Source organism: Miscanthus floridulus, chromosome 19, assembly GCF_019320115.1.
Source record: "Miscanthus floridulus cultivar M001 chromosome 19, ASM1932011v1, whole genome shotgun sequence".
Classification (NCBI taxonomy): Eukaryota; Viridiplantae; Streptophyta; class Magnoliopsida; order Poales; family Poaceae; genus Miscanthus; species Miscanthus floridulus.
In genome coordinates, this window is record NC_089598.1 from 59,090,901 (window position 1) to 59,100,312 (window position 9,412).

Consider the following 9,412-nt stretch of genomic DNA (forward strand, 5'->3'; position numbering starts at 1 on the left):
AGTTAAAGGAAGTAAAGCAATGGTCTTTTCCTTAAATATAAAAGTATATCTATTTTGCCTACCATGATGTAGAGCATTATTATCATATTGCCAAGGGTGGCCTAACAAAAGTGAACAAGCTTGCATAGGCACGACATCAAAATCAGCATAATCATGGTATGACCCGATAGAAAAATGCACATGAGCATATTATGTTACCTTTGCCTTACCACTATTGTTGAACCACTGAACATGGTATGAATGTGGAAGAGCACGTGTAGATAAACCAAGAGTCTTGACAAGCTCAGAACTTACCAAGTTATTGCTACTCCCTCCATCAATTATAGCACGAACACGGAAATTATTGACAATGAGGAACATTTGAAACAAATTATGGCATTGTAGCTTGTCTACTGGCTCAACTTGTGTACTTAAAACACGCTGAACAAGGATTGATTTGTAGTCTGCAGTGCATGCCACACTATCAATTACCTCACTAGGATCGTCAGCACTATCCGCAAATTTATCTGCATAAAGATCAATTGCAAGTGCAAATTCATTCTCTTCATCACTAGCACTAGTATACCCACCATCATCAGTAGAAATATATGCGCGTTTGCTAGGGCATTCTTTAGCAATATGTCCCATGCCCTTGCAGTGGTGGCACACAACTTTAGAAGAGCTTCTAGAGGAAGGTGTTATAGATCCACTGGAAGGAGGTGTGATAGGAGAACTCTTCTTTACAGGCGCTGGTGGTGTCTGCACATTAGAAAATTTACTCACCTCGGTTGGACACGAAGGAATGGATGGAGTCGCGAATGGAGTCATGGATCGCCTAGGTTGTCGTCCCTATACTTCCCTTTCATCTTTAATAGCATAATGATATAATTGGGAAAATCTAGTCCATTCTTTATAGTCAAGAACATCCTGTATTTCACGATGCAAACCTCCAAAAAATCTAGAACACTTATCCATATCATCATCTTGTATGTTACTACGTGCTAGACCAATTAAAAGCTCCTGATAATATTCCTCAACAGTTTTACTACCTTGATTTAAACATTGTAGTTTTAATCATAGATCACATTGATAGTATGGAGGAACAAATCTCGATTTCATTCGTCATTTAAGTACAGTCCAGGTTTGAGGTATTTGAGCATTAGCATTAGCATTAGCATTAGCATTAGCATTAGCATTAGCATTATTGCAAATATCATTCCACCAGAAAAGAGCAAAACTAGTAAACTCACTAGTAGCAAGTCTAACTCTATATTCTTTAGGTACCTGATGGGAGCTCAATTTTTTATCTACAGCCATCTCCCAATGTAAATATGCTTCAAGATCAGCAGAACCAGAAAAAGGAGGTATCTTAAACTTGGTTTTAGAGAAAGGATCATTATTACCTTGGTTGTTACCTCCCATACCGCATCGGTTAAAGTTAAACCAATTACGATTACGTGCATCCTCAGCACGTCGTTGAGCTTCGGCTTTAGCCTCCGTGTCACCATCGTCCTCCTTAAAGAGATCATCATCTTCTTCTTCAGGACGTGGTTCAGGATGTCGTTGTTCAACATCTTCAATCCTCTTGGCCAAATTGGTGATTTGTTGAAGGATCTCATTGAACTTGTCATCAAGAACAGCATGAAGCCCATTCTTAGAAACACAGTCATTGAAATTTGTAGGTGCGTCCTCGTTTCCTAGGCCGCTACCTCTGGCTTTTCTTAACATGGTTAGTAGAAAGGAAAAGACAACACAAATAGTATTATCCCTACCAACTACTTAGGTTGTGGACAAGGAAAAATAAGGCACTCAACTCTCAAGCGTCTTACCTCGGTCTTACAAGTGTTCTTACCAAAGCAACAGGCGGTGCAATCAGTCGGTGACTGTGATACCGTTGTAGCTTGAGTGTAACAGTTGCAAGGTGAACCTGTACTTGGTTAGAAGAAAGTGGAGCTTGGACAGGCACAATATAGTAGCAAGGAATAGCAAAATTCACAACTAAATAGCAAAGCTGAATAAGTATCCCAAGTACTTGTCTTAGTTGCTAGCCTACTCATGTTCCAAGTACCAGATGTATCAAGTGATGTGAATAGCAAGAATATGATTAGGAACAAGGTAGAAATCAGCACACGCAAACACAGCTCAAATGGCGCTCTCTATGTGCTCCTCTAGATATTGTTCCTCTTTTGCCCCTCTTTTTCTATTTTTTTGGGTTGTCGTTGTTTTTTTGAGAAATTTCAACTTTTTCTTTTTCTTTTTTTTATATTTCTTCTTCACTTAGGAGCACAAAAGAAGTAACCACAGAAAATATGAGCTTAAACAAGTGAAAGATGTGGCCTGTGGAATTTCCAGAAGACGTGCTCGAAATCGACAAAAACCTTGTGACCACAAAAATAGGATCTTGTGACCACTTTTTGACCAAAATAAAAATCTCCGACCCTAACACTGCGGGGGATGGACGGATTCAAAAAAAATTTCTGATCGATTTTGATATATGGAACGTCAAAATCCAAGTTCGTATGCGAAAACTAGACCAGTTTTATGAACGCACTCCGAATTAGAGGACAAAACGGGAACAATGCGCGCAAAATTGGTCACGGCAGCAATGATTTGATGGAAACAGTGACGACAAGTGTAGGAAATTAGATGGCGTGGACTAGGGTTTGATGGATACAAAGAAAACTCAACAAGACTTGGAGATGTTCACGGATTATGAAAAAAAACAAAGGGGGAAAACACAAACTGGACTCAGAAACGATCTAAAACCAGCAACCAGAACTTGACCTAGGGCACAAACTCAACAACGCGATACGGAGATGAAATTGCATAGCACAATGAGGATATAGGACAAGGAATATGTGATGATATATATATATTTTGCTTTTTGTGGACTATAGGTAATGCAAAAACAGTAACAATCTAAAGGGGAAACAAAGTTATACCTAACGGGCAACAAGGTCTCTGATACCACTTGATGTAGACTAGGCCCGATCTTCTAAAAGGTATGATAGCGTCGATTGGTGGAGACTCAACGTTCATGATCTAGGCTTTGAACCAAGACTGATTTGGACCCCCGCAACCGTTACACCACTGCTCCGTTGGTAATCAACCACGCGAACGCGACTAACCTCGCCGTGAAGGCTTTCCTGCAAGCGAATCAAGAACACAAGCAAGAACAGGATGAATGCAATCTGAAATTGCAAATAAATATGAGGCTTATGAAATAAGAAGGAGTTCAAGTCTTTATTCGAAAGGACTAATCACCACAGGAGAACAAGATCAAGAACTGGGGCCCTGGTTCACAGCAAGCGGCCTTGGCGGCGATAGTTGCAACAAAACAATGTCTGTTTCATGAGGAAATCAAGAACTAAACAAAACCCAAACCCTAAGGAGAGCAATGGCTGCTATTTATAGAGTCTTGGGCATCACCCCCTGGACGCGCCCCCTAATGGGCCCAAACACGATACACGGTCCAACGGACCAAAAGACGGTGTCGCAGCACCCTGATAGATTCTGGATGCTGACTTGTTTCGATGATTCTCATTGATTCCAAAGGTCTTTTGATGTGAAACTACTTGGATTGGCTTCCTTATCAAATTAGCTTTCCAACCATATGTGGATCGTCAAAAACAGAGTCTAGATGCGTCCTGGGTGACCAGTTTAAGGCAGACTGGTCCTAGAGCCCGAGATGGACTCCAACTTCAGTTGGACTGGGCCTCCACCGTGAGAAAGATGAATTGGACGCCCATGCTGGTCCTCCTCCTCTCCTTGGCTTGTATGTGATGAAGAAGTGATGTCCTCATCACTAGGTCACCTGAAAGTTGTCTTCCTTAGCCATTATATTCTGCATTGTTGCCCATAAAACTAATAACCTTGTGCCCAGCTGCTGCATTTACCAACATATTGGCAATCGACATCGGATAACCATCCATGGGTGTAGCCTTGTATAGATCTCTGAAATTGATGCAAACTCTTAACTTCCCTATTTTTCTTATACACAGGAACCACACTCGATATCCACTCTGCAAATCAGCACAGTCGGAAAAAATTTCGCTCCTAGTAATCCTTCAGCTCCTTTTTGACATCATCAGGAACATTTGGGTTAAATCTCCTCAGAGCTTGTTTAAATGGCTGATATCCAGGTTTGATTGGCAACCGATGTTTAACAATTGATCGATCTAGACTAGGCATCTCAAAGGATTCCCAAGCAAAACAATCTTTAAATTCCTTTAATAAATCTATCAACTCTTGCTTATACTTAGGATCCAACTTAGCACTCACATACGTCAGCCTAGGCCTATCTCTAGGAACAATAGCTATCTCCTCTAATTCATCGTCCGACGTGAAGCCATGCCCTAGTTTAACATCTATATCATCTATTGGATTATCCATTAAAATAAACTCTCAGAGCCAATTGCTTGGATCGGCTGTTGGCTTTCATCATTGATGTTAATGAAGCCTCCTTACCATAGCTTGCCAGAAAAAAAACTTGAAGTCTTCCAGTTCCCAATACATTGGATCAGTTGTCGCTATACTCATAGAATCATCAGCATTAACCAGCTCAACATCATCTCCATGCCACTAAATCAAGCATTGATGCATAGTCAATGGTACACAACAATTTGCATGAATCCAATCACGACCATGGAGTAAACTGTATGAATCCTTTCCATCAATGACAAAGAATGTAGTGAGCAAAGTCTTACATCCAATTGTTAAATTGACGTTTATTGCCCCCTGGTCTTGGATGCATTACCCCCCAAAATCCTTAAGCATCATGTCGGTCTCAATCAAATCTCCTGATCTCTTGTGAAGCTTGTGAAAAGTAGTATAAGGCATAAGATTAATAGAAGCACCTCCATCCACCAACATTTTGCTCATCGACTTCCCATCAATGAAACCTTTTACATATAAAGCTTTTAAGTGTCGATGCTTGACTGGCTCATCGAATATAGCTTGTTGTATAACTGTCAACTTGGCAACTATCTCCTCATACTTTGATTCATCAAAATCTGAATAGACTTCTTGGTCTGCTGGAGCTCTAAATTTTGACGGCAACAGAAAAGCATTTTGAATATTAGCCGATGGTTGACCCCTATCGGCTATTTGTTTAGCACATCACACTTGAGGTCTACTAGATGCCTGAGCCTGTTCTAGCTCTCTGTTCCTTAGGCGTTGTGCCTTTCTTTTCTAGCTTCTTATCAAACCTCCTGGACACCATTGCCCTTCCTGCCAAACATATTCTTCCTCATCACCCTCTTCTTCATAATCAGCCCAGTTTTGATCAACAACTCGCTTCCCGAGCTGATCATGAACACTTCTATTTTAAGCACCGATCCATATTATTATGATGATACTCATTTTGAGCACGGACAGACCGACGGTTGGCTTGAGGTTGCCTAAACTCCCAATATTGTTCAGTTCACTCTGGCAATTATTTTTGGTAGGCAATTTCAAACCTTCATTCCAACAATGTCTAAAAAGGACAATTCCAATGTGACTTAGCTTGTTTTCTTTCATACCTCTCCTCTTCTTATTGATGCTGATATTCTTTCTCTTCTAACCAACGCTGATAATCTTTTTCCTTTTGTCGTTGCCATTTATTCAACAAAATTTGAGATGTGACATGCGGCCTTATCACCCCGTTCCTTGACGTCTCTCCCTACTCATATCGGCTCTTCTATATTTATCAGCTAATATTTGCATCTTTGGATCGATGGTTTCGGTTTCTTTTGCCCTGGTTGATGTCAGGACTTTAGTCTTTCCTTTGAGCAACTTAACATCGACCATATTATGATCTCTTGGGAAAGGATTGTCATCAACTTTCATCTTTCGAGGTGTATCAAATTTAAGCTTCCCTTGCTGAATAGCCCTCTGTATATGTTGTCGGAAAATTCTGCACTCATTAGTAGAATGAGAAGTAGAGTTATGAAACTTATAGAACTTCTTATTCTTTAACTGATCAGGAGGTAACATAACATGATTGGCGGGCAATTTGAATTGTCCTCTCTCAAGCAAGAAATCAAAGAGCTTGTCTGATTTTGTGACGTTGAAATCACAGCTCTCCTCAACTCCTTTTCCCCAAGGATTTGGCACCATTACTGTCTTCTTACCCTAATTCCATTCAGCCATAGCAATCTCTTCTTCTTCATCATCCTCATCGCCATCATTAACTAAATATGGATTATAAGCTTCTGTAATTAAGGCATTCTTTTAGAATCGGGTATCTTTGCGCATATTCTAGAATTGGCTATTGAGTGCTGCCACCCGTTGAGCCAACTGACCTAAATTGTCAAACTCTTACCCAAGCAGCTTCTCTCTCCATGTTGGCAACATTCCTTAAACGGCCAAAGCAGCTAGCTGATCATCAGTCATATTCAATGAAAAGCACAAATTCCTGGTTTCTCAGAACCTCTGAAGAAACTCGGCACCTGATTCATTAGTTCTTTGCCTTATGGTCGTCAAATCTATGATTTTCTTTTCTCCTATCCCAGTATAGAAATATGTATAAAACTTCTTCTCTAGGTCAGTCCAATTGGCAATGGAATTAACTGGTAACGATGAAAACTAGGTGAAAGATGGTCCTGACAGGGATAGGGAGAAGAAACAAACTCGATGAGCTTCTTCGATGGATGCTTCGCCCAACTATGTAAGATACCGACTGACATGTTCTATTGTGCTCGTGCTATCTTGACCAGTGAACTTACCAAATTCTAGGAGCCTATAATTTATAGAAAGAGTAACCAAATCATACCACTTTGGATATGGATGTTTGTATGAAAAGGTCTGCCCTTTTGGTTTTAAACCAAATTGATTCTTCATCATTTTGGTTACTCTGAGCAACAACTCATCAGCATTTGAATCTGGATTTCTCTGTAACTGCTGACCCATCTGTGGGTTAAAATTTTGGGTACCTTGATACCCCGAATTTGGAATCATATGAAGGGTATTATAATCTATTCCATAATGATATCCTTGTGGAATCTCTATCTATTGGGTCCTTTGCTGATTTGCTGCTTGAAGTCTCTAGTTGTAAATGTTATGATCTATATCTCTATGAATCCTTTGAACTGATGGTGCTATTTTTTGAGCCGACGACGGTATTTGGCCTGATGTGCCAAAATTAACCATTTGATTCGGAACTTGCCACATTGGCTGTTGCACATACTGCATTGATGATCCAGGATTATTTTGTATTTGATTAGTAGTGGTACCTTGAACTTGCTCATATGAGCTCTGAACTGCCTGGACATCATCATTACCAGTTAGTGCTGCTTTTTGATGGCTAGTACCGACTTGATTCATCCCCTGAGTTGATGAATGTGGAATGTTGTAATAAGTCAGTCCTACCTGATCAATTGGACATCCATGAAACACCCCTTTCATGGTATTGTGGAATGTGTTCAAGAAAGTTGTATTATGGTTCAACATAGCATCATGAACAGATTTGTTTACAACATCTACGAAGAAATGCCTATCATCAGCTTCATTTGTATCTGACTGCCCATGCATCAAAACTCTAGGTAGTGGATATTTCTGAAAAACTCTATTGTCATGTGTCTTGGTGTAGGACAACAAACACTTGTTCTAAAATTTTTCTATAGCTTTAATGATGACACCTTTATCCTCATCAGGTAGGTTTTCATAAGGCACCATAAGAATGTCCCTGTTGTTGTGAGTTGCCATGACGATTGTGGGGTCCCACCGGGCATGCCAGAACGCGTTTCGGCGTGAAAACATGGTTGCCGCGTCGGGTGGACACATAGCAAGCCAGAACAATCTGGAGATCTGCCTAGCTTCAACGTAGGACCAGTTGATCCTGCGAATTCCCAAGGGCGTGCTAGTTAGTTTGACCTCAATTAACAAGGAGAGAAAGTTTATTTAGGGTGGAACATGCTGGTTTTGCCTAGATAGTTCCAAGTGTGCCGCTTCAGGAGCAGCCAGACAGGAAAATGGACTAAATAGCCGATACGAGAAGAAATCGACTGTTAAGGACTATAACACTCATGGGTCATGATTGATTTTATAGTAACGAATACAATGCGCCCAGTTTTAATTATCCTTTCCCTTAAGCTATTAACATGTATGCGTCAAAGATCCTTTCCCTTAATGATCAATATGTGGTGTAGACCCAATGAATCCAGTGAAAAGGGATATGCCACGCAAACAATCGACTGTTTGATATAGATAGATCAACGAACTGTCTAGATCTAATCTATTACCATCAATAGTGTGGTTCGACTGGATCGATGCAGCTATGATGATGATGATAGTCTAGAACTAGAAAATCCATAGAACCAACCATACTTCAATAGGTTCATAAAAGCGTGCCATATCTGTGAAAGCATAGGCGAATCGGCTAAAATAGCCGATTCAGGTAGAAAAGGGATTACAACTTGTGAACAATCGACTGTTTAATATGGACAAATCTATAAACTCATCAAATCTAACATGTTATCCTTAACAGTGGGGGTCGACCGGATTGATGGCAGCCATGATAAAGATAACCGATCAAACCTTTAAAATAAACAGATCCATTCATATTTAACAGAATCATGAAGACACACTATAAGCATTAAACTACTGGCAATCAATTATTTATTATTATAAAATAGCCAATTTCCAATATCGCATCAAAACCAGCTGATATCGATTCACATCTGATCGATCCCTTGATGATACAATCTTGGAAGCTTCGAGTTCCCGCATTCTTTTCTTACCAAATTTTGGTGTGAATAGTATGCTCTATGTACAACTTGTGTTAGGACATCAGTTGAGAAAGATGTTATGGTAGCGTCCATTATTATTGTAAAAAGTACTCTTGTTTGTGAACATGATTTATGGATGTAATGATTATATATCTATATACTTTGTGTTCATGAAGCTATTAAGGGCCTAGCTGAATTAGTAACTATTGTGAAACTAGATGAAATTCTGTCACCGTCGCTTTACGTATGATGCGGCAGGGATCAAAAGTATATCACCACCAAATCCTTTAGTAACCCGACACCAACTAAACGATCATCAAAGGTGGATCATAGAGCAAGGTGATGGTGATCATGACCTTTGTACTGGTAGATCGTATGCTGAAGTGACGGTGGTGTTAACCTCTACATAGGCATCTCGGTCATCGAACCAACAATGAACCCTACATAGGCAGTTGATGTGCCCACACGATGGCTTTGATAGCCTCAACATAGTTGGATCATTTGCTAATGTGGCAGTGTTAGTGTACATCCATAGCTAGGTCGTGTTCCAATACGACTGAAGTAAGGACCTAATCACGGATGGATCATAAGCCAATCAATGGTGTTGGTGTACACCAGAGTCAGTCCTAGATGCAAACGGTGAAGGCTATGACCATCACTGTCGATAGCTTACTATCGAGGCCAAAATTGGACTGTGATGTCGGTTACAACGTGGTTGTGAAAGG